Raw genomic sequence first — 25,513 nt, forward strand, 5'->3', positions numbered from 1 at the left:
CTATCCCTCACACTCCCCCCCCCCATACTCACCCAGAGTTCCCTGTGCCTGGAATAGTTTCCTCAAGCCCTCTAGACTAGTCAAGAATCTAGCTCATCATCGGGACTTGGCATAGATATTCCTTCTTCCAGAAAGCCTTTCATTGATCCCTTAAATAAGGTTCATGGCTTCTTCCATGAGCTCAGTCCTGCCCTATTGGTGCTCCCTCCAGCTTTGTGACAGATTTACTTATTTGACAACCATTCCACCTAACCTACACACATCAGGAGAGTAAGTGTCACAGCAGACCACCCACCTATGTATCCCTCCAAACTCTATCTTCATGTCAGGCACATGGGAGGCTACTCTATAAATATTTGCTGAAAGTAAATTGGGAACAATAAATAACAAGGAATTATTTCTTAGAGATTTGCTCCTCCAATCCAAAAGTTATATAGTAATTCTGGGGAAAAGTATGGTTGTTAATTCACAGATGGGCCCTAAGGATTATATATGATTCAGAACTTAAGAAAATATTGTAAAGCCATTTTATAAGTGAGAGAAATGCCAGCCTAATCAAAACACTTATTCTCTGTCTTATTTAGGAGTTGATATTTCTGTTTGTTTAGAAGATTAGTAGTGATAATAAACACTTAATTTGTTTTTTATGTGCCAGGAACTGTCCTAACGGCCTTACATATATTAGTTCACAGAATCCACATAAAACACCCATATTGTTCTCTTTTTCCAAGTGAGAAAATGAAGACAGAGAAGTCTGCAATGGCTGACATACTTTCAATAAGAGGTAGAACTGGGATTTAAATCAAGATAGCCTGTCTCTAGAGGCTACATTTCTAATCATTATGCTGAAGAACCAGAGAGAGTGGAAAGAACCTTCTTCTGTATGCTCACATCAACTAGCTCAATCCCTGGGTCAAATCCTTTAAACACTCTGGATTGTCTGGGTCATTTCCCAAATCATCTCTAGATCTAAGTTTTCTGCCTCCAAACCTCCTACCCAACAAACATGTACATTTGATTGGTTGTACTTTTTTTATGGAGCATCTGGTTCAAGAATATAAGAACACATCGTTGTAAATTCACTCAATTCTGTTGGCTGTGACCAGCACCATTGTAAGCCCTGAAATGCTAAGGGTCAAAAGAGACTAGATATGCCACAAACACAAAAAGACCATCCCAACCTAAAATGATCATAAAGGGCAGTCTTCTCATGTCTCAAATGCTCAAATATAGGGCAAAGCACCTGCTGTGGGATGGACCATTACATATGGGAGAGATCCAGACACCAATGGAGCAAAATTGAACTCCCTCCCACTTTTAGAGAATAGGACCATCTAAGCATGTAACCTAAGAAAGGGTTAGGAGGATATGTGTGCATGGGTGGGTGGTTGGATGAAGTGTACATGGGAGCTCTTTCCAAGTCTGAGTTTCCATTCATTTGTATCAGTATGTCGGTTTTTTAAGATAAAAAGAGAAAGGGAGGCAAACTGTAAGAGACTCTTAAATACAGAGAACAAACTGAGGGTTGCTGGAGGGGAGGTAGGTGGAAGGGTGGGCTAAATGGGTGATGGGCATTAAGGAGGGCACTTGTTGGGATGAGCACTGGGTGTTATATATAAGTTATGAATGACTAAATTCTACTCTTGAAATCATTATTATGCTATATGTTATCTAGCTTGGATTTAAATAAAATTTAAAATAAAATAAAAATAAATAAAATGTAAGTAATCATAGTCATCAACTTCAAATTGAATTAGTCCATGGATATTTCTTCATCTATAAAATCAATAGTTAGAATTATCAATAGTTTTTAGAATTCATTAATTTACCATTATTTACCACAATTTATCCTTGATCTTTCCCCCCCAGTGAGCCATCAATCATCCACAGAGAAAAGATTTCCAAGTCATTCAACATATACTATATACCAGCCACCTTCTTGTGACTTTGCATATCTTATCCCATTTAACCACAACAGCAATCAGGAGGTAGGGATTATTATTATTCCCACCACAGAGATGGAACACAGAGGCAGAAAGCAGTTAAATAACTTGCCCTGGGCAATAAAGTTAGCAAAGTAACAAAATGAGACTTGAATATAGAACCGATGTGTTTAGCCAATGTGGAATCGGCAGGTGTGACTGTGTGAGGACACTAACGCCATACCTAGTTGACTTGTCAGTGTGAGGCGAGGGCACCCTGGCGCCTCCACCCTGAAATATGCTGGGAGGTTGCTTCCTTCGTGAGAAGAGACGAGCAGTCATTCCGTATGGGAGTGAATACGTAGAGGCAAGCTGCAGTATCCGTGGCCTGTTGCTCCTTGGAGGATTATAAAAAAACTGCACATGCTATTCTAAGTCTTACTCCCCAAGGATCTCAGGGAATTCTCCACCTAATTACAAAACCTGCCATCCTTCCTAAAAACCATTGAGCAGCAAAAGAAATCACTAGTGGTGCTATTATAATAATAAAAGCAATCACATATATAGCATGTATCATGGGTAGGCACTGTTTTAGAACTTTACATATTTTCATTTATTTACTCCTTACAATAACCCAAAGAGTAAGTACTTTATTATTCCCATTCTGTGGATGGGAAAACTGAGGCAAAGTGAGGTTAGTAATTTGCCATAGTCATAACAGTTAGTAAATAGTGGAACCAAGATTCAAACCCAGGCTGTATTGCTCCAAAGTCCATGTTAATTAACATAATGCTCACTCTACCATCTGCTGCCTCAAGGAAAAACACTCCTTAATACCTGGTCAAACTCTACACAATGGTATTTCGTCACTAAGAACACAAAAATTACACAGGTTGAGCTAGAAAGAATTTTCATGAGTATCTTTTTTAAAGATCCCTGCTACTTACCTTGTAATGAGTCTATGTCAACAACTAAATCTGATCTGGATTTCATTCACCTTACATTTTTAAAATCACCAAGTCTCATCTAAGTTGTGATACTTGGTTTAGAGATAAGACAGTACTTTCTGAAACACTGTATAAATACCAAGTTTAACCCCCTTTCAAGCTAAGTACCTGTGAAAGAGCACAGTGGGCATTTGTATTAAAATCTTTACCCCTTCATCCAATTAGCTTGCTAACATAATAGGAAAATACTGCACAATTACCATGGATGTGGATACATCTTGAATTTGAAACTGTTCATTTTACTCGGTCACAGAATGCAGAGAGATCATGGATAGCATCCAAATATCTACCACCAAAGAGAAGTTAGATTCTTCTGCAACCTTTCTGATGCATGGCCACCTGGCTTCGCCCCTTTGTTCATACATTATCGAGGTCCTACTGTGGGCTTCTTGTCCTGGCGGGAAGTTCATGACTCAAACAGGTACAGAGAGCTAACTGATGACCCGCCAATATTGAATCCCTACCACAATGGAATCAGAATGTCCTCACTCTAATTTTTAATGATTTTTTTTTCTCTGAGTAAGAAGGGGCAGAGCAAATGCCATCTTTATCTTCCACAGTTAAGTAAAGAAGGGGGTGAGGGGCAGGGCCACAGAAACTACCTGTCACATATAACATCAGTCAAGGCAAGACTGGTTAAGAGTATAGAGTGGAGTCAAGCTACCTAGAGTTTGAATTTGGGATTTCCATTCACTAGTTTAAGACCTATGCAAATTCCTTATTCTTTTTGAACTTTAGTGTCCTTATTGAGATTCCTTACTTCTTATAGTTGTTGAGAGAAGTAAATGAGATAAACCATGTAAAGATACTTAGCAAATGCCTGGTATTTGATATGTTCAAATGTGTTAACTATTATTATTATTATGCCCCATCATGGCAATGCCCAGGGTGGAAACCCTTTTAGGAAGCCAACATTTACATGAAAAAGGAAAGAACGTGCCTGTTCTTACAGGGTCTAACTTGAAAACTCATCATCAGGGTTTTGTAGGGGAAAGGTGGAAGAAGCAAGGGCTGGGAGAGGAGAAGATTAAGCTGATTATAGTTGTCACCTTCTTTACCTCACTGTCCTTTTTCCCAAGGCTGGAGATGGAGCATTCTGTAAGAGTTGGCAATGTGGTCTGGATGTGGGCAGTGCTCCACACCTGCTCATTTTCTTGTTTCTTTTAAGGCAACAAAACTACCAACTGGTGATACAAAGGGAGGATTTCTTAAGCCTGTCTGCTATTTTACAGATGGAGTTAGAATTTATAAATGATCAGTGCAGCTCCAAGCTTATTAATTCCTTCCTACCCACACAAGAGCAATCAGGTGGCGGGAAGTGCTGTTCACATCTTCTAGATGGGAAGTGGAGACAGGTGCGGGTGGGTTGTGCTCAGTGGTGCAGTACCTGGGTGTTACTTTTAGCTACAATTGCAGGAAATCCCTCACACACTAGATTTCTCAAATACCCACAGTGAACGTATGTCCGTAGTGGCTGGATAAGATTGGAAGTAACAACAAGAAGTTGGTTAAAGTGAAAAGGCAGATCCTAAGAAAGGGGCCACATTTCTGGAAGCACAATCCAGCCATTATTGGATTCAGGCAGGAGAGAAAAAGATTTTTTAAAAATCAGCCAGCCTTAACCTTTTTCAGACTATGCCCTGTGGAGGCTAGGGTTCGACAGAGGAGCTTCAACGCCACCATAACATGGAGATTCGGTGGTTGCACAGAGCAGGTTGGGCTGCGCACTCTCTACAGCCAGGGATATTTTGCCCTAATATTGTTTATATTGTGAGGTTCCGTTAGGAAAAAAACAGAAGTCCCAACACTTCTTAAAAGTTTGAAAATCATTGCTATAACCCACTCCCTTATTCTACAAAACAGAAATGGAGTCTGGAATTACTTAAGAAACTCATCTATAGTCAAAAGGCTAGTTAGTGACAGAGGAAGAATTAGCATCAGGTTCTCCTGTGCACACCTGTTTTGTCACCCTGTACCTTATGCAAGATATTTTGACAATCTATTTCCTACAAAGAGATGCCACTTGTAATAAATGAGTGAGTCAAAAAGAAAATCTTTTATTAAAATTAGTAGCATACAGATCACCATGCTAAGGAAAAGTTACAATATCAAAGATTCCAGTTCTTTAAAAAATTTTTTAATATTTATGTATTTTTGAGAGAGAGAGAGAGAGAAAGAGAGAGAGAGAGATGAGTGGAGAAGGGGCAGAGAGATAGGGAGACACAGAATCCAAAGAAGTCTCCAGGCTCTGAGATGTCGGCACAGAGCCCATCTGATGTGAGGTTCAGACTCATGAATGGTGAGATCATGACCTAGGCCGAAGTTGGAGGCTTAATTGACTCAGCCACCTAGGTGCCCCTCAAAGATTCCAGTTCTGATAAGAGCAGAAAAAGTGACTTGAACTCATCTATGAATAACAGTTATAATTTCATGAAAAAAATTTAAAACCAACTATTTGAAGACATAGAGTGTGAGCAAAAGCAGGGGCAATCTGGAGAGGACCCAATTTTGGAACGAAGGGCACTTCACTGGATGAGATATAGGGTTGCATTGCTTTTCTATTAAAAGTACCTATAACTAAGGAGAAACTTAGCAGAGGACCATGGGGGAGGGGGCGGGGGAGGGGGTAAATAGTTGGGGAGAGGGAGGGAGGCAAACCATGAGAGACTCTTGAATACTGAGAACAAACTGAGGGCTGATGGGGGAGGGAGAGAGGGGGAGGAGGGTGATGGGCATGGAGGAGAGCACTTGTTGGGATGAGCACTGGGTGTTACATGGAAACCAACTTGACAATAAACTATAAAAGAAAAAAAAGTACCTACTTTTCTATGAAGCACAGGCAGGGCATCTAGGATTGAGGCAGACATCAGAAGCCTTACTGACTTAAGATGTCAGAGGACAGAATTTAAAGATATATAGGGGAAAACTCCAGAAAGGAGGGAACCACAGAGCAAGAACCCCAAAATCTGCATACGAACTTAGCTCAAACAACTGACTGAAACCTGAAGTATGACTGCATAGAAAAGAATCCAAGGAACTCCCAAAAAGTAACAACTAGAGGGCTAAAAATCTGCACAGACGTTTTGGCTGCAGGGGAAACTAAGTAGGAGTTTGAATCTAGCTGAGTTCGAGAGGCATAGTGCCCACCCCAGGTATCCCATTAAAACTCGAGAAGGAGCAACCTTAGAGCTAAGACTAAACGTAAAACTGAAAACAAGTCCAACAGAACAAAGTATGAAGCCAATACTCATAATACCAAAGGAATCAACAATTAATTGTGGGCTGAAACAAAAAGTAACTTATTTCTCTTCCCCACCAAGCCATACTCATCCAAGAGAAGAGGCGCCATGAAAACATCAGGGTGAGGTGATTAGCTCAGACTATGGGGATCACACAAAGGCTGCACTATAATAGGTAGTATTCTAAACAGACCTGTATCTGTACTCATTGGACCCTCATTTCTTATTATCTGACTCTCTCAATTACAAATATTTCCTAAACACTTGATTTTGACAATCACTTTGAAGTTCATCACTGCAACAGGGCTCACCCAGAGGATAAGACCAAGTGCTAAACTGTTAATCCCCCTGACTCTTTTAAGCTCTGTTCTCTAATCTGTATGCCTCCAACAAGGGAATTTATTGATAGGACCCAAGTGTTGTGTTGTTTTCCTGCTACAGTGGCATTTACATACAAATTAATGGCCAAGACTATAATTTACTCTGCTGAGAACTGCGGTGACCTGGTAATTAAATTTCTGCACATGCAGAGAAAACATAAAACCAGAATGGTTGCTCTTGCTTTGTTTCCCCAACCCCCAAGAGCTCTCTATCATTCCAATGAATCCTTACAAGCAAATGTGAACCAACATTACAATTTACAAATATTCTGATTAGAAAAAAAACAAAAAACAAATTTTATTGCCATGGATACTAAGGGCCTAGGATGGGTAACCAAGGCTGAGAGAGATAATAAACAGATCTTGAGCTGTGCAGGTGTGGTGAGTTTTTGAAATTCTAGCTATTCATTCCATTCATTCATCTTCCTATCCCGTGCTGCGACTCATTTTCAAGGCAGTTTCCAAAGTTATTGTTTTATCTTGCAATACAGCCCAGTCAGGCTACAGAGATAATTTCAATAAGGCAGTTTCAAACTCTCCCCAGCACCAAATCTACAGTAAATATATCCAAATATATCACGATAACCGAAAAGACATAGACTGAAGATGCTCACTTGGCTAAGAGCTTTTTTAGGAGAAAAATAAAAACCTTATTCCAAGAAAAGTCACATAACTCAGACATCATACATTCAGAGGTGGTATGCGCAGAGTGGAAGAGCAGCCCTCAGTGATGCCACTGATAAAATCAGGTAATGAATAACTTTTCTCCATTTGCAGAACAGTTGATGGAAAATTTTTGAAATGTTTGAATTTCCCCATAAAGGTTCTATCCCTTGGGTTCCTGTTATCACACATAGGCTGACAAGCACAAGCAGGTAAAAAAAAAAAAAAAGTTAACAAAGAAATATTGAAATAGTTAATTATGCTTCCTTCCTCAGTTTGTTTTGCATGGATATGCATGCTCCTAGCTGTGACTGTTACATGGCTTACATCATCTAGTCATAGTCTCCATTGGCAAAACGATTCCTGCTTTGTGATGAAAATACATACATTAAAATTTCATGGGGTGCCACAAAAATCGCAATAATTTTTGGCACTGAACCACCTGAACAAGACTGCCACCACTGAATTAGAAATGCTGCCCTGGGGATAATAATAATGTCCCTTGTTCCATCCATATTCATGACTGTCATGTGGAGCTTACGTTTTCTAAGTGGGTTTCTGTAGCTGTGGCACCTCTGACGTGTTTCAAGGAGTTTGCGGTCTTAATTCATTGCTCTCTACTCTATCCCCTTAGTGTCTAACATACTGTGAGGAAAAAAGATCTTTCAAAAATGAATAAAGAATTTAAAATTAATACAATAGTGTATTGGGCAGGTTATCTAAAGAAGCGCATCCAACAGAGGAGATATTTATATTTATATTTATTATAAGGAATTGACTCATGTACTTATGGGAGCCGAGAAGCTCCAAGATCTACAAGTGGCAAACTGGAGCCCGGGAGAACCAGTGGTCTGGTTCCAGCTGCCTGAAGGCCTGGAAACAAGGAAAGCCAATGGTGTACATCCTAGTCCACGACCAGGCAAAGACGAATGTTTTTGTTCAGGCGGTCAGGCAGACAAAGTTCTCTCTTACTCAGCTTTTCTGTTCTGTTCCGTTCTTCAATTGATTGGGTGAGGCCCACCCACATTAGGGAGGGCAATTTGCTTTACTCAGTCTACCAATTCAAATGTTGAGCTCATCCAGAAACATCCTCCCAGATACACCCAGAACAATATTAGGTTGACTTTTCTGGCACCTTGTGGCACAATCAAATGATAGATAAAATTAACCATCACAAATATCAGTTAAAAGGCAAATGCAAAGCAGAAAGAATGCTAAAAAGAAGTAGTTCATATTCAGTTTTTACTTCCCAGTTGCGTGGTCTTGGATGAACCTGAGTTTATTCATCTTTAACAATTAGACTGGCTTCTGGTTCTGGCTACATGGAAGCCCAAGCACAGATAGAACCCCTTTTGCTACAAAGTCACAGAAATGCTGCCAAAATTAGAAAGACACCCGGTATTAACTCAGAGGAGTAACCAACTTGTTCAGCTGATGTCTAGGATATCAGCAGCTTTGGGTTCATGCAAGGCTAGAATAGGGACCTTAGCATAAAACTACTACTTTTTAATAAATGGTGCCCTTTCTATGAAGAGGGGACTAGTGAATTTCACCTAACAGTCTGGACTTAGAGAAGTAGCAAGGAAGCTTACTGTCTATTGGGACTGTGAATGAGAAAAAATTACATTATGAGAAATAAAACCATCAAGTCTTTACCTCTCACAGAGATATAGTATCAGCACAGCACAGACATCTGAAGGTAAGAAGTTAATAAAGGAAATAGGTAAGAATCTGTGAAATTCAGGAAACCAAACAGAAGCAAATGCAAAATTGCTCTATACGAATACTTCCATCACCCAAAGCACACAGGATTACATCCCTCACCAAGCAAAAACACACCCTTCTAAAGATGAGCTAACATCACAAACACACAGAATATAATACACAAGAGGAATTAAACTAGCTTGAGGTAAAATGGAAAATAATCTAAGAACACACAGTGATTTAAATCATATTTGGAAGATTCACAAAAATTAGCCATGTATTAGACCACAGAGAAAGGTTCGAAAATTATTATATGTCATTCTAATTTCAATATGGTTAGAAATAAAATACTTTTTAAAAATTATAAAAATGCCTTTTGGAAACCAGAATCCACATTTTTAAATAATTGATGGGTCAAAGAAGAAACTCTAATTGGAATGATAAAATATTTATAGCTGAAAAATAATGAGCACATCACATATCATACACTTGTGGGATATATTTAAAGTGGTACTTAAGGGAAATTTATGGATTCATTTAAGGTATATATTAGAAATCAAAAAAAAGACTGAAAAATTAACACAATAAATGGCCAATTCAAGATGTTATTGATCAACAGTTTAGACCAAACTAAAATGCATGGAAGAACCAGAGAAGATAAAAAGCAGATATTAATTAAAATGTTAATATAAAGAAAACCTGTAAAACTAGACAAGACGAAAATGGTCTCTTAAAGATAAGACATTGACAAAACTGACACAAATAATACATTTACATATATAATAGAACACTTAAAAATCAGAAGAGAACAAAAACCAGTTTAAACAATTCTAAAAAGAACAAATGGATAAAATATAGACCAATAACTACTAAAGAAATAATTTTAAAAATTCAAAAAGTGACACAACATATCCAGACAGTTTTATATGACTTTTCCAATTTTCAGTGACCTGGTAACCACTCTTTTATACAGGCCATTCTAGAAGGAAAAACTTCTTGTATCATTTTTTAAGGATAGCATAAACTCAAGTACGGTAATTTGTATAGTAGATCAATCTCTTATGATTCTAGTTGCAAATATTGTAAACTAAGCAACAAATGAAATTTGTGATATATCAGAAACAAATACATTGAGAATAAGAATTTGTAACAGACATGCAATGAAGTTTAAGTATCAGGAAAATATCTTAAATGTAATTAACCACATTAATAGATTAAAGCTGAAAAACATAATCATCTCAAACAGATGAGGAAAATTATTAAACAGAGATCAATACCCATTCATGACAATGATTCTCAGTAACTAGGAATAGAAGGAAAATTTCTCTACTTGAAAAAGAAAATATACCATGCATGACACTCAAAAGTAAAATTTAATGTTCTTTAGAGACAATAAAAGACAAGAACACTTGCTGTTATTATTTCCTTGTAATTCTGTATTGAAGATATCAAAAGCACTATAAGACAAGAAAAATAAATGAAGGGGGCATATTGTAATGCAAGAAATGAAATGCCAAGATATTGGACTTTCCAGGTTAAAAAAAAATTCAAGAGAAGTCCAGGTCAAATTTTAAATTACAAAGGGTCCATCAAGGGGACTTCTGCCTCTAATCAAGACGAAAGAACAGGTACCAAATTTAGCTTCACTTATGAGGCAATTAAAAACCTGGACATAAACAATGGTTCTAAAAATATTGAACATTATGCAACCCAAAACAGGGATTCTGAGAGATGAGAAATAAGCAAGTGAGTTCTATGTTTACCCAAACTGACTGCCTGGAGAAAATTCTGAGGCAAAGTTAATGGTCTCCCTGATTCAAGGAGATGGAGGTAGGGGACAAGGCTGTCAGAGCTCGCCAGAACAGCATGGAGGAGCAGAGCTACAAGGAGAACTCATAGACTTGCTGTATTTGAAGTCCAGATGACTACTGATAAGGGCACGTGAGGAAAAACACTGCAGCTATGGAAAAAGCTAATGGAAATGATGGGAGGTGACAATAGCTGGAGCTCACACAGAACCAGGAACAGGGAGTGCCTGGTTCAACTAGCAAGCATAGAAATTCCCATTGGGGGGACACTGGGTAAACTACTCAGAAGGGTTTTCCCTTGGTCGGAAAGAGCAATTAGCCCTAGATAAAACATTACTTCAGCCCTACCTAACCAAGTTTAAAACCAAGACCTGAAAAGATCAAAGAGTTTCTGAGTAACTTATCCGCATCCCAGAACCAAGCTCAAGGAACAGTTATACATCCAGCATGCAACAAAGTAAAATTTACAATGTATGCTACCCAATAAAAAATGTCTAGGCATGCAGAAAAGCAGAAACATATCATGAATAATGAGGGGAAGAAAAGTCAATCAGTTGAAATGGTGGAAGAAATCACACAGACAATAGAATTTGTAGGCAAGGACCCTAAAACAGTATTCCATATATTCAAGAAACGAAAAGAAAGACTGAACATAATAGAGATACTAAAGATTCAAATAAAACTTTGAGAGGAAAAGTACACTAAGATGGAAACATACACTGATTGAAACTAATGGTAGATTGTGCACTGCAGAGAAAACAAAAGACGGGTGGCTTGAAAACAGCAATAGAAACCTGTCCAAAGGGAAACAGAAATATAATCTCTGCAAAAATATGAACAGAGGACTAGGAAGCAGGGGGACAACTTCAGGCAGCATAAAATACATGTTACTGGAGACTGTGAAGAAGAGGAGCGGAAAAAAATCTGAAAGAAGCATGAACAACCTCCTCCGTATCTGATGAAAATGATAAACCCACAAATTCAAGAAGGTCAACACGTCCTAAGACCAAGAAGTTTGATGAAAACCACACCAAGACACACCATCATAATCAATTAGCTGAAAACCAGTGAGAGATCATCAGGAACAAAACAACAGAGTGAACCCTAATGTAAACTATGGACTACAGTTACTAGCAATGTATCAGTGTTGTAACAAATGTGCGGCACCAATCCAGATGTTAGTAACAGGAACGACAGGGCAGGAGGACAGAGAGTACATGGCAACACTCCCTATTTTCTGCCCAATTTTTCTATCAACCTAAATCCACTCTAAAAATAGTTATTAATTTTTAGGTAGTCAAATGGGGGAAAAAGGCACTTGATGAACAGAGGAGTATAGAGAAGAACCCCAGGATTCTCACTGTGAAATCCCACAGTGAAGAAATAGTTTTAAAGAGCTGAAAGAAAAAAAAAAACACTGACAGAATTCTATAGCCCGAGAAGATATATTTCAAAAACAAAGGGAAAATACTTTTCAGGAAGAGTTCATCACAACAAAACAAGAAATGTGAAAAGAAGTCCTTCAAACAGAAAAGGATATAAGTGTGCATCTATACAACAAAAAGAAGAGCAGAGCACCCATGATCTGGGTAAATACATAAAAACTTGGGTTCTTAGCATTAAAATTTCTTTTTAAAATGTCCCAACTTTTGTATGTGTTATACTATACAGGTGTTTATTTTGACCTTCTAGAATCTTTCCCTCTCTTTTGGGAATGACCTCCTGATTTTCTTTTTAGGAAACCACTTCTCTCCAAATTTCAATCCATATGGTCAGGGTGAGGCTGACCCCACATTCCTTCATTTTAGCATAGGCAAACAACTTGAATTTGGTCAATGGCAGCTGGTGCTGAGACTTTGCTGGAAATATTGAAAAGGAGTACTCCCACTCCTCCAGCTGGGGTTGATAAGCTAGGAGGATGTAAGCCTGTATCTGCCTCTGCCTGCCTCACTAGGAAGCCAATTAAGAGAAAAGCAGAAACAAAAACTGTAGATTCCTAATATCCATTGTGAACCAAAGCCAATCATTCCTGTATCCGGAATACCTCACTAGGCTTTTCATATGAGCCAATAAACTATTGTGTGCATACTTGTGTGTGTGTTTAAGCCCCTTTTGAACTTTCATTACTTGCACTCAGAAAGATTGTGCCTAACACAGGAGTAAAGTGTAAAGACCATTACAGGTGGCAGCGAAGGGATCTCCATTCTAGATCTGCCTCTTTCAACACATAATTATAAAGTCTTGGCCAAGGAATTTTCTCTCTTTCTCCTCTGAATTCCTACAATAAATGCTATCTGCTTAATTCATTAAGCATATAAGTATGTGCTGCTTTATGATAGGTTTTCTCTTCTGGCTAGGTTTTTAAGTCCTCATTAATATTTTATGCACTTAGTCTTGTGTCCCAACCAGATTATACATCCTTGATTCCTCACACATCGCTGATGCTGCTCCCCTTAACTCAAATACATACAGAGCACACCGAAGATGAGTCAGCTGATCCTTAGGGTTCTCTCAGTTTAAAACAAACTTATAATTCTCTAAGAATCCTGTGGCCCTAAATATCATGACTGTTTTATGATTCCATAGCATTTCACTCACAATGACTTATCCCTGAAATACCATGAGTTACTAGAAGCAGAGTTTGCCTTAGGACTTTATAGCCCCCAAATGGAGCAGAGGGCCCTTGACACTGTCCACATACTGAAAGAATTGTTTGAATTGAACTGAATTCAATCCAAATTTCCCTTTACATCCAGAAATAGTTTCTTTCACTGAAGAAGAAAAGAAGTGAAGAGCAAAGGAAACAAATGACCCAAGTTTTAGGTTCTGCCACTTGCTAACTGTGTGACTTACCATTTGTTACTTAACTTCTCTGAGCTTCTATTTTTTCCATACAAATAGAAACAATGATCCTTCCCTTTTAAGGTTATTGCAAGAAGAAAAAGCAATAATTTACAGGCAATTAAGGACTCCAAGCAACATTTATTAAACATTATGATGTACTCATCACATTACATATAACATCCCACTTAAAACATAAAATCCTTGGAGGTACCTATGGTATCCTCACTGGATAGATAAAATTACTGATGTCCTCAACATTTAAGTTATGTATAGACTCTGACTCCCAAGTCCATATTCCCTCCATCACATTATTTTACTTGGTAAATATAAACTTTAGGTACAAATAACAGGTGTTCATTCCAGGTATCAGGAAAATATGAAATACAATAGTCTGTGCCTCAAAACCAAAATGACAAAGGACAAAATGAAAATCAAAGTGGGATCCAGAGTCCCTACTTACCCATAGTAGGTAGGGTTGGTAAAATCATGGAGTACGAGCCATGACAATTTTTCCCTCCTTATCCAAAGCAGAGGATTGTCGCTGGCTGTGGCAGTCCTGCCTGATAAGTGTGTGTGGTTTCAGAATCTGCAAACATCATTCCAAACAGCAAAATCCACCCAACACAGCTACCCACAAGAGGAAGCTACTGGCCATACTTGGGGCTGTAAAGACCCTGCCTGTGTCACACTCAGAGACTACAGAGCAGAGTTACAGCCAAGCCTGGAAGCAAGATAGGAAAGAAGAGAATGGAAGAAAATTCACTCATTTAAACGTCCATCTGCTTAATAAGCAGTATTGACCCTATGACATGCCAGGCCCAGGGGATGATGTTAGCATAAAATGGTGAACAAGAAAGCCCATCAATTAGCAAATGGATAAAGAAGATGTGCTATATGTACAATGGAATATTATTTATCCAAAAAGAAGAACAAAAACTTAACATCTACACATGGAAGGATCTGGAGAGTATTATGCTAAGTGAAATCAGTCCAAGGAAGACAAATACCATATGATTTCATTCATATATGGAGTTTAAGAAACAAACAGGTGAGTAAAGGGGAAAATGAGAGCTAGAGAAATCAGGAAGCAGACTCTTAATTAAAGAGAACTGATGGTTCCCAGCGTGGAGGGTGGAGAGAGGATGGGTTAAGCAGGGGATGGGAATTAAGGTCCTGGCAGCTCTTGTCACGATGAGCTGGGTGATGTATGGAATTGTTGAAACACTGCGTTCTACACCTTAAACTAATATGACACTGTAGGCTAATTATCTGGAATTAAAATAAAAAGCCATGCACAAAAAGAAAAGAGATCCTGGTCCTCACCTGGCATGGAAGTCCATCAAGCAGGCAGGGGAAACGGGCTCCTTTAAGCAAGCAGAAATAGCCTAGATGGGTCAGTATGAATACTGCCAGGTCCATTGCTGGGACGCTTGGGGCTACGTATAGTTCAAAATATGGGTTCTCTTGGATTTTAAAAATCCAGGACAGTTCACACACTATATATTATTTAACAATCCAGTGGAGGCTGGGGCAACACCTTATAAAAAAATGCATTAATAATTAAAACATGAATATTCACTCTGAGAGAGATGCGTAAAGCCTCCAAATAACCTCATTTCAGTCCAAGTCATCCTCAACCTTATGAAATAATCCCAGTTTTTGATGTTTTGGATTTTAGAATTTAGGACAAGGGTTTGGACACTTGTATGAAGGCTAATATTGAAAATATCAGTTGAAGATAAAAGCTAACTTTATGTACCTAATTTCTAGAAGAGATCACAGGCCATATGCTGGTATTTAATAAAGCTATGGAATTCTTTTCTCCCACAAAATTTATTGATCAATTAGTATTTTTTAAGATGCAAATCTCAAGAATTCTAAAATTCTTATTTTAAAATATTGAAGAAGCCCATTTGTAAGATAATATCCAGTTCTAGGTCTGGATATAGCACAGAGGTGGTAAGGAAGTTTCACAAATACAAGGAAAATCCTAGAAAATGGGAAGGACCTTGTGAACAGGGCTCCTGCCCATAACTAAGCTGGAGCAGCAAAAACTTCATGCTCCTGAAAATCACGTAACATAGGGACTGTTGTTCTCAGAGCATCTGACACCTGCCTTCGTAACTCAGAGCTAAGGGGTCTGTGAGGAGCCCTGACTCGTCACTGTTGCTGCACACACAGATGTTGCTCAGTCTTACTTGACTACCCTCCATAGAATGTAACACCACTGAGGACATCCCTTCCCTGGTCTTCCACAGCAAAGCAGCCCCAAGACCCCCAGTCCCCACCTGGTCCTTCCTGCTCACCTCTTGGCAGCAGTCTGTGGGGTTCCACACTGAGTACTCTGCTCAGTACACACACTCTCCCTGCAAACGCCCCATAGCTCAGCTACCACACCCACAATGATGACCAGCAAAGCGTCTCCAGCAGCCCTCTTTAATGTTCTCCACACCTGGCTCTAGCCCTGCTTTCTCCACAGCCCCTGTTCCCGCCCATCCTGCTCCCATCTTCCCCAATCTGTTATCTTTTTCCTTTACTCACAACCTTCCGTCTCTGTGCCCACAATGACCTCGGCCTGCCTTCAACTTCAATGCCCAGTTCAACCTCATTCTTCAAAGTGCTTCCAGCTTCATATCCTGCAGGATCTGGTTCCCACCCCCTCCAAAGACAAATCTGAACCTTTCTCTTATTCTTGCTCTCCTTGCCCTCCATGCTTACCCTATGGAAGCACTTCTCAAAATCACTTCAAACTCTCCACTTACTTGTATGTGTTCTGTCCAGACTGATGGCTCCTTAAAAGTGGGGACAGATTCCCTATCCCGGTATCTTCAGAACCACAACAAAGTAGAGTTAGGCCCACAACAACCGCTCAATAAATATTTATTGATTGAAAGCTGTAATTAATTAGCCCCATCCCACTGCCGTGGGGGTGGGGGGAGCTGAAAAGCATCTAACATGGAAAAGCACCTCTCACTTACCAGGCCCAGAATAAGTGCTTAACACAGATGTGCTGAATGAGTCAGCTGTATATTTTATTAGTATTTGTAGGACTCTGTCTTATAGTGATTAAACGAGCTTTTGTGATCTGGACTTGAGCCCCAACTTTTAGAGGGAAATGCCTCTCAGGTTCCAAACAGCTTACAAGGCCACCTTTGGAACATACATCCTTGGGAAGTGAGGGTTGTATGTATAACAGTGACATACTGCTAATCAAAGTTAGCTTCTATTAATCTATTTTAATTTTTTGCTAAGCCTGCCAATGGATAGCTACTTATCTCTTTAATGGAATTACAAATATTTCCTCTCATTATTTCTTCCCTGTATTCTGCCCTTCCTTTCTTTATCTTCATGGATTTTTTAAATTAAATGTATTCAACCTTTTTAGGATCTATTATAGGATTTAAAAAATGAACAGAATCATCTCACTAAATAGTTAGGACAAGGTAAAAACCAAGGCCATGTACAGCACAAATAGAAAGAATTCATATTTTCAAAAATAAGATACTAGAGAATTTGGGTTACAGGCCTTTGGAACTTCATGCTGAGTTCTAGAACATATGTTAAAACTGATTGTGATGCAAATTGAATTTTAGGAGGCTACTAGGTCTAGCAAGATGCACAATTAACCTGCACGGGAACCGGATGCCAAAAGTGCCTTAGGAGCAAGTGTCCTTGAAGATTTGATCCTCTCATACTCAAAAATCACCCACCAACTACACCAGAAAAGCACTTGTGCATGCACATGTGTACACGCACACCCACACGCATACACACACACACAAAGGACACCTCAGAAAACACTGCATCTGTCATTGCTGAGAAAGCCTCAAGGCAAACTGAAAAAACCTGTGGTCTGTAGGTATGATGTCCAGTCAATCCCACCGTTGACCGTGAAACTTTTGTTATTTGCCAGAAGATGTCTATGTGGAAAAGTTTTCAATTTATTTTATTTGTGAGGCGGGTTATTTTTCACAGGACTTTACAAAGATCTAATTCACATAACACATAATCCACCAACTTTAAGTGTGCAGTTCAGGGGTTCACAGAGCCGTGCAGCCATCACCACAATTTTAGATCATTTTCAGCATCCCAAGAGAAAACCTCCACACTCTTTCTCATCACCGCCCCCTATGCCTGCCAAGCAACTCATACTCCCCAACCCTAGTCAGCCATTTATTTATTTTCTGTCTCTATGGATTGGCCTGCCCTGGACATTTCATACAAAAGGAGCCATATACGATGTGTTTTTTTGTGACTGCCTTCTTTCCATTAGCATAATGTTCTCAAGGTTTAACTCTGTTGTAGCATGAATCAGTACTTCATTATGGCCAAATATATTCCACTGTATGACTATACCACAGTTGTTCATTCAGTTGATGGATATTTAGGTTGTTTTTACTTTTTAGCTATTACAAATAATGCTGTGATGAACATTCAAGGGTCAGATCCTGTGTGGAGATATGTTTCCATTTCCACGGGATACATACCCAGGAGTGGGATTGCTGGCCCACAGGCTAACAACTCCATGTCACCTACGAGGCCGCTCCACTCTACATTCCCACTGGCAGTGTGTGAGGGTCCCAATGTCTCCATGTCCTCACCAACACTTGTTATCACGTACCTTTTTAAATATAGCCAATTCTGGGGGGTGCGAGGTGGTCTCTTACTGTGATTTTAATTTACATTTCCCTAATGGCTAAAGATGTTAAGCATCCTTTTGTGTGCTGATGACAATTTGTACACCCTCTCTGAAGAAATGTTTATTTATTAGGTCCCTACCCATTTTTAAGAGGGATATTTTCATTTTATTGAGTTCTAAGAGTTCTTTGTATATTCTAGATATAAGTGCCTTACTGAATATACAGTTTGCAAGTACTTTCTCCCATCCTTTAGGATGTCTTTTCATTTTGTTTGATTGTATCATTTGAAGCACAGAGTTTTTCATTTTTATGAAATCAAATGCATTTAGTTTATGTGTTGCCACTTGCTCTTAGTATCTTCAGATTTTGTTACTAATGAAATAAGTTGGACTTTTTCCCTGTGTACATCAAAAGTAGAAATAAAATATTTGACAATCTGAAAAATACACTAAGTATAAGTTTTGGTTATCAAAATTTGTGCCCCAATGCACAAAGCATAGAAACCAGCATAGCATACCTCACTTTTTAATTCTCGAAGTAAAGACACACATTCTGTGTGTCTTTGGCTAACCAAAGGGCTTTGGATAAACCAAAGTCATTAAGATTCACCCTCAGGTTTTTCTTCCAAGAGTTTTATAGTTTGGGCTCTACAGGTATGTCTATGACCTGTTTAGAGTTAATCCTTGCTTGTGCTAGAAGTTAGTTTTGTTTATGAATTGGATGTTAGTTCTATATTTGCAACTTACAATGTGTCTCTACATCTTTCATCTTTCATTTTCCTACATGGTACATTCCCTCTCCTCTCCACTTTGCTCATGCTTAATACACTCTTTTTCTATAATGGCTAATGAAGCTGTTCTTGTCAGTTGAGTTGACATAGGATTGCTCAATTTCTTTCAGAATGTGTGTCTTTACTTCGAGAATTAAAAAGTGAGGTATGCTATGCTGGTTTCTATGCTTTGTGCATTGGGGCACAAATTTTGATAACCAAAATTTATACTTAGTGTATTTTTCAGATTGTCAAATATTTTATTTCTACTTTTGATGTACACAGGGAAAAAGTCCAACTTATTTCATTAGTAACAAAATCTGAAGATATATTTTTATCTCTGATTTCATAAAATATCTCACAGCATTTGTCCCAGTTTTTGAGATATACTTGTGCCTTAATATTTTCAAATAAAATGGTCTCTCATATATATGTTTCTGAGATTATATTTTCTGAAATATTTACAGAAAAGTATTTTTCTTAAGTTCATGATGCTAATTTTGCATCAGACACACTTTTATCTCATGAAATGTAATGTCTGTCAAGGGTTGTGCTTAATATGTGATCTATAATTAGATTCATATTTAATTGTTGTACTTCTAAAACTACCAAATTCAAAATAAACCAGTTCAGATGACTATGCCTGAAATAATTAGGAACAAATATTTCATACATTGCAATGACACTTTCAGTAGGTAATTGGGTTTAAAATTTCTGTTTACCAAAATATTCTTTTCCTGAGAAAACCATCAACCACCCCCACTTGCAATGTTCCTCAATTAAATGTTTTTTTTAAGTTTTTTTTAATGTTTATTTAGTTTGAGAAAGAGAGACAGAACATGAGCAGGGGAGTGGCAGAAAAAGAGGGCAACAGAATATCCAAAGCAGGCTCCAGACTCTGAGGTCTCAGCACAGAGCCCGACATGAGGCTTGAACCCACAAACTGTGAGATCATGACTTGAGCCAAAGTCAGACACTAAACTGAGCCACCCAGGTGTTCCCTCAATTTAGTGTTTTTAAAATTTTTGATACATATATCATATATCTTTAAGATACACATAACTTAATTTTTTTAAATAAATTGAGAAGCTTCCGAATCCACCAATATTATATTTAATCAGATTTTCAAAACTTCTAGATAAGAGCATTGCTTATAAAACCAAACAGGAATTTAGGGCCAAAAGATCGTTCTCATTATTCAGTATCATTACCCTATGTAGATTCATTTTTATAAACTCAACAACATAAATATTTATGAATCCAAATTCAAATTTGCTGTATATTGGATAAACAAAAGCATCTCAAGCTAATAGATATTACAAAAAAATTGATTTGAAATTGTCACTACTTGAAGGAATTTTTAAATAAATGGTCCTTGATTCTTCTAAATGTCCTAGAATGACAGAACTTTAGAATGACATGCAGTTTTAATTCTTATCTTACAGAGAAAGTAATAAAAACCCAGAAAGATTAAATGGTTTTTGTATAATAAAGAAAATGACAAAAGTTATCTTAATAGCATTCTATATTTCTGTGAAATTTTCAATTTATTGAGGTGTTCAGTTGCTAGCAATAATGCCAACATGCACCCTCTTTATTTTTAGGCTTCTACCATGTTTCTTTTGTAAGTTGACTTTCTCCTACTTCCCATGCTTACTTTTCTTTGAACTTACTGGGTCAACTATCTCGTCACTCCGGCTTTATTCATCCAAACCACCAACTTCCCTTCCAATTTCTTTTTTTTTTTTTTTAATTTTTTTTTTTTACTGTTTTATTTATTTTTGATACAGAGAGAGACAGAGCATGAGAGGGGGAGGGGGAGAGAGAGTAGGAGACACAGCACTGGAAGCAGGCTCCAGGGTCTGACCACAGAGCCTGACGCGGGGCTCGAACCCACGAACGTGAGATCTGACCTGAGCCGAAGTCGGAGGCTTAACCGACTGAGCCACCCAGGCGCCCCTCCCTTCCAATTTCTTCAGCCATTGTCAAGGTGTTCACCTGCTATTCTACACTCCATTAAATTCCCTTCCATTTTTATCATTTGAAAATCATGCTACTGCCATTTTCATATTTTATTATCTGCAGTCTCTTGCTTTTGGGGTTCAGGTAAAGTCCATCTGTCCTATATAGGTCTTTCCTCATGTCTCAACAGTCTTCTCATGTCAGGTAAATCCAAAGCCTTCCTCTTCGGGCCACACAGAAGTATCCCACATACTCTTACCTTCAGTAGGAGGCCTGGCTCCCTGGTGTCAATGATCACTACATTAGAAGTCACCACTTTATCAAGAATTTCCAATTTACCCAGGGAGGGGAGTTTGATACTGAGTCATTGCATGGGTCATGGCCTGTGTCCCCGTCACCACCTCTTCATGTGATTTAGAGCAAGTTAACCATATCCTCCAGCCCTATTTCCTGGACTGTAACATCAAGGGACTATTTTGGTTTATAAGTCACTTTTAGCCCTAAAACACTACCATTCTTCTAGCTTCCAAGCTCACATTTGCCTTTCTTGTTTTCATGATTAGTAGAAGTGAAAAGATGCCCAAAGGTTCAACTACCTGTTCATGTAGATTAGTAACTATTTGCCTTTCAAATGAGGTTGAACTATTTTTTTCCACCTTTAAAATATACTGTGAACATCATCTCCATTTCTGAACAGCTCCACAGTGTTTTTCTAACTATAGTGTTTGTGCTAAATGTGAATAGACCTGCAAATTAATGCAGTTTAGCTCACTCAAAACCCAAATTGGCAAGTCTCTTTCTCTGAACTCAACTGAACAGGAGTCAGTTTTGAGGACATTGTTGTGTTTAATACAGGAAGGCACGTATGTATTTATTTATACATTGTGCAAATCTTTTATCTTCTAACACATTGCATACATTTTCAAAGGGGCTTTAAAGCAAACTTTTAAAATATTAACCTAAGTAGGTGTTAATAGCTCAATAAAATCTGTTTGTGTAGCTTGTATGCTTTTCAGTATCTCATGTAATTCTTACAACAAGGCTATGAGGCAGGTATTATTATTTCCTCCACTTTATAGAGATAAGGAAATAAGGCACAGAGATGGTAAGTTAGCATGCCTAAAATCACCTAGGCTTGATTCCACGGCACAAGTTCAACTTGAAATCAAATGATACAGCAGTTTTGATGGTTATTAATAACCAAATGCAACTGATAAATCATGGCCTTCATTATCTTTCTTTGCAGGCCCCTGTCTAAAAATCCGTGTTCTTTCATCTATGCTTGGCTTCAATCAATGAGAAAACACTCTATTCACTAACTGAGAGGAAGGTTCAAGCCACCTCTGAATCTGACGTACAAATAGCAAAACGAAAACCTCTGTAACCTTGTCACAGACTGATCAAGGCTATATTCTGCTCCTGGCAAGGAGGTAAAACAGGTAGTTCAACTGTAACTGTGAAAGAGAAAGTGAGAGTAAAAAAAAAAAAAAAAAGGGTTGACAGCACCAAACTGTACAGCACTTGAACTGGCATGGAGATGGCCTCTGTGGATCTTTTCTTTTGCAACAAATTAAGGTAAATCAGAGCCCCACTGGTCTCGTACAACTCACCAATCAGAAGCATTTCAAAACTATTTCTACGCAAGGGATTCATCATTTTATGCAATGGGTAAATGTTCAATGTTATATGAGAAAATTCTGTTTACAACACTTTCAAAATTCCTCTTCCCTCCTGAATGGCACAATATAAAATGGACAAAGCTACCATTCTGTTGGTAAGAAAATAGATTTAAAGAGAGAGAGAGAGAGAGGGGGAGAGAGAGAGAGAGAGAGAGAGAGAGAGAGAGAGAGAGAGAGAGAGAGAGAGAGGGAGGGAGGGAGGGAGGGAGGGAGAGGGAGGGAGGGGCAGGCAAAAATGGCCTTAATTTGAGCAAAAAGATATACTTCAGTTTGACTCTGTGCTAAGTATTTTCAATAATGGTCAAACTTTCCCACTGTCCAAACCTCCCTAAAGGAGCTAAATATCCCCTAGCTTTCCTGTGCTATCTGCTGGTGCCTCGCCATGGAGGATGGTAGGAAGTGGTGGTGGGGGGTGGTCACCTACCAGCTGCTGTTAAAATCTGTCAACTGGCAAATGAAGCCTCCTGATTTGTGAGCAATTTCCAAAAGGAAAAAAAAAAATCACAACTACCATCTGGGAAGTGGGAAGAAGATACCACTTGGCAAAAATGTTTCAGAAAACACAGGCAAACACAGAAACACACACAAACACACCAGTGTGTACACACACAGAAATGCAATGCCCTCAAGTTGATAAACCAACAACCCTCCCTATTATGAAGCTTTTTTCCTAATTACCCCAACATTAATTAAAAGGCAGATCAGAGAGTCGTCGGAGCAGAATAATTGGATTCTGTTGGTAGTCCCACTGATGACTCACCACCGACTTCAAGCAAACCACCTGTTACGAACTCATGGCGTCGCTTATCAGTTTGCAACGCAGGTGTGAGCATTCTCACCTTCCACAAATCATGAGGCTTATTTAAATGAGGATTTCAAAGAACTGTGCTATTCTGGGAATAGCATTCCCGAAAGGGATTGTAACATATCATTTTTAGAGTTCCACATGATCTCTATACACTCATCAAGAATCTTCACAATCATGATAAAACCACCAGTGGGGGCATCACTATTTGTTCTCACAGGTGCAGCCGAGAAGTCTGACGTCTGTTCCTAGTGTGAACTGTGGCTGCCACAAGTATTGGAAGACTGCGATAGATGCTCTTTGTATCTCCTTTCCACCTCACATTCAACCAAGACTTGGTTCCAGAAGGACCACGTCATTCCTAATTGTGATATTCATGCTGTCCGCATGGGAGCCACTCAGATGAAAGGTAATTGTGCAAAGCATCACAGGCTGGTTGAAACTCAGGCCCCTGAATTTTTCACTGAGAAATAGACATCGCTACTTTTGCTTTAAAAAATAATTCCCAGAATATGATATTGAAAGGTTTTGTTTTTTATAATACCTAGTAAATTCTACTAAGTTTCACCAACTTCTTTTCCTTGATTACACTTCAAAGTACTGTCTATATACTTAGTACTTTCAAATTTGCATTTATAAATTAATTTTCAAGTTCCCCTTTAAAATTACCTTTTAAGCTCAATTGAAAATATTCGTGTAATTCACTGAAATACACATACACACATATTTCAATACTGGTTGTAATTACAAGACTTCAGCCTTTCAGATATTTATGGTTTGGTGACTTTTCTTTTCAATAATAAAAATCTGCTCTTAATCAGACCTTTCAAGTATTTCTTAGTTCTATATTGACAATAATTAACATGAACATTCCTATAAAATATCCTCCAACTTACCCAAAAGTTTAAACAGAGAGATGCTATGGGCTAATTATTCATAGAAGTAACATAACATGGTGAAGAGTCAGAATGCCTGTGTTAAAATTTCCCTCTGCTACATACTAGCTCTATGACTCTGGGTTTAAATCCTCTCGACCTTGGTTTTCTCTTTTGCCAAATGGAGTTAATAATAGTACTTATAGAATTATATGTTTAAAGCACTCAGAATTGCTTGGCACACAGTGAGCTTTCGGGAGATAATATCTATTTAATCGCCATCATCACCTGTCTAATAAGTGTATAATCCACTTATTTGAGACTCTGGTCAAACAGTTTCAAGACAACCAATTGAAGGCAGAGGCCAAACAAATGACTATTTAGGGTATGGCATGGTGGCACAACCCGAATGAGTAAATTCTTTTTTTTTTTTTAATTTTATATATTTATTTGGGGGGGGGGGGAGAGAGAGAGAGAGAGAGAGAGAAAATAAGGAAAGAATCCCAAGCAGGCTCTCTGCTGTTAGCACAGAGCCCAACATGGGGTTCAGTCTCACAAACCATGAGATCATGACCTGAGCTGAAACCAAGAATTGGAAACTTAACTGAATGAGCCACCCAGGTGCCCCATGATGGAGCAAATTCTACCTTCCAAACCTCTGTCAGGAGAGAAACAGCACAGGCCTGGTCTCTGAACAAAAAGAGGTTCATATGGAACATCAAGGCTTTCAGTGACAAGGAAAATACATACAACAACATTTTTCAGTGTAAAAAAAAAAAACCTCAGAGATTTCTCCTACCTAAGGGATCATATTGCACATTTTACACCCCCAGCAGCGAGGAAGTCTGCAATAAAAATAAGCAACTTTTGGGGTGCCTGGGTGGCTCAGTCGGTTAAGTCTCCGGCTTCAGCTCAGGTCAGATCTCACGTTCATGGGTTCGAGCCCCACGTCAGGCTCTGTGCAGACAGCTAGCTTAGAGCCTGGAGTCTGCTTTCGGTTCTGTGTCTCCTTCTCTCTCTGCCCCTCCCCCTCTCATGCTCTGTCTCTCTCTCTGTATCAAAAATAAATAAAACATTAAAAAAAAATAAGCAACTTTTCAGGGATGTGCTGACTACACAAAGTATAAAACTCCCTCTGAAATACAAAGGTTCTTTTTCTGCGGTTTGGGGGAAGTAACAGAAGGAATAGAAGACTCAAACATGGCTGTCTTGAGAC

The 25,513-nt window shown here is 38.6% G+C and overlaps 1 protein-coding gene and 1 long non-coding RNA gene across 4 annotated transcripts in view; one reads left to right on the forward strand and one right to left on the reverse strand.

Annotated features, from left to right (window-relative positions):
* SYT16 (synaptotagmin 16) overlaps positions 1 to 25,513 on the reverse strand; it is a 256,291-nt gene that overhangs the window by 32,497 nt on the left and 198,281 nt on the right. The gene's annotated exons all lie outside the window — the stretch shown is intronic.
* LOC115302681 lies at positions 14,223 to 24,201 on the forward strand. Its single transcript, XR_003913585.1, has 3 exons — positions 14,223 to 14,615; positions 22,185 to 22,513; positions 23,643 to 24,201. It is a non-coding gene; the product is annotated as an uncharacterized LOC115302681 (long non-coding RNA).

The sequence above is a fragment of the Suricata suricatta genome, chromosome 9 (assembly GCF_006229205.1).
Source record: "Suricata suricatta isolate VVHF042 chromosome 9, meerkat_22Aug2017_6uvM2_HiC, whole genome shotgun sequence".
Classification (NCBI taxonomy): domain Eukaryota; kingdom Metazoa; phylum Chordata; class Mammalia; order Carnivora; family Herpestidae; genus Suricata; species Suricata suricatta.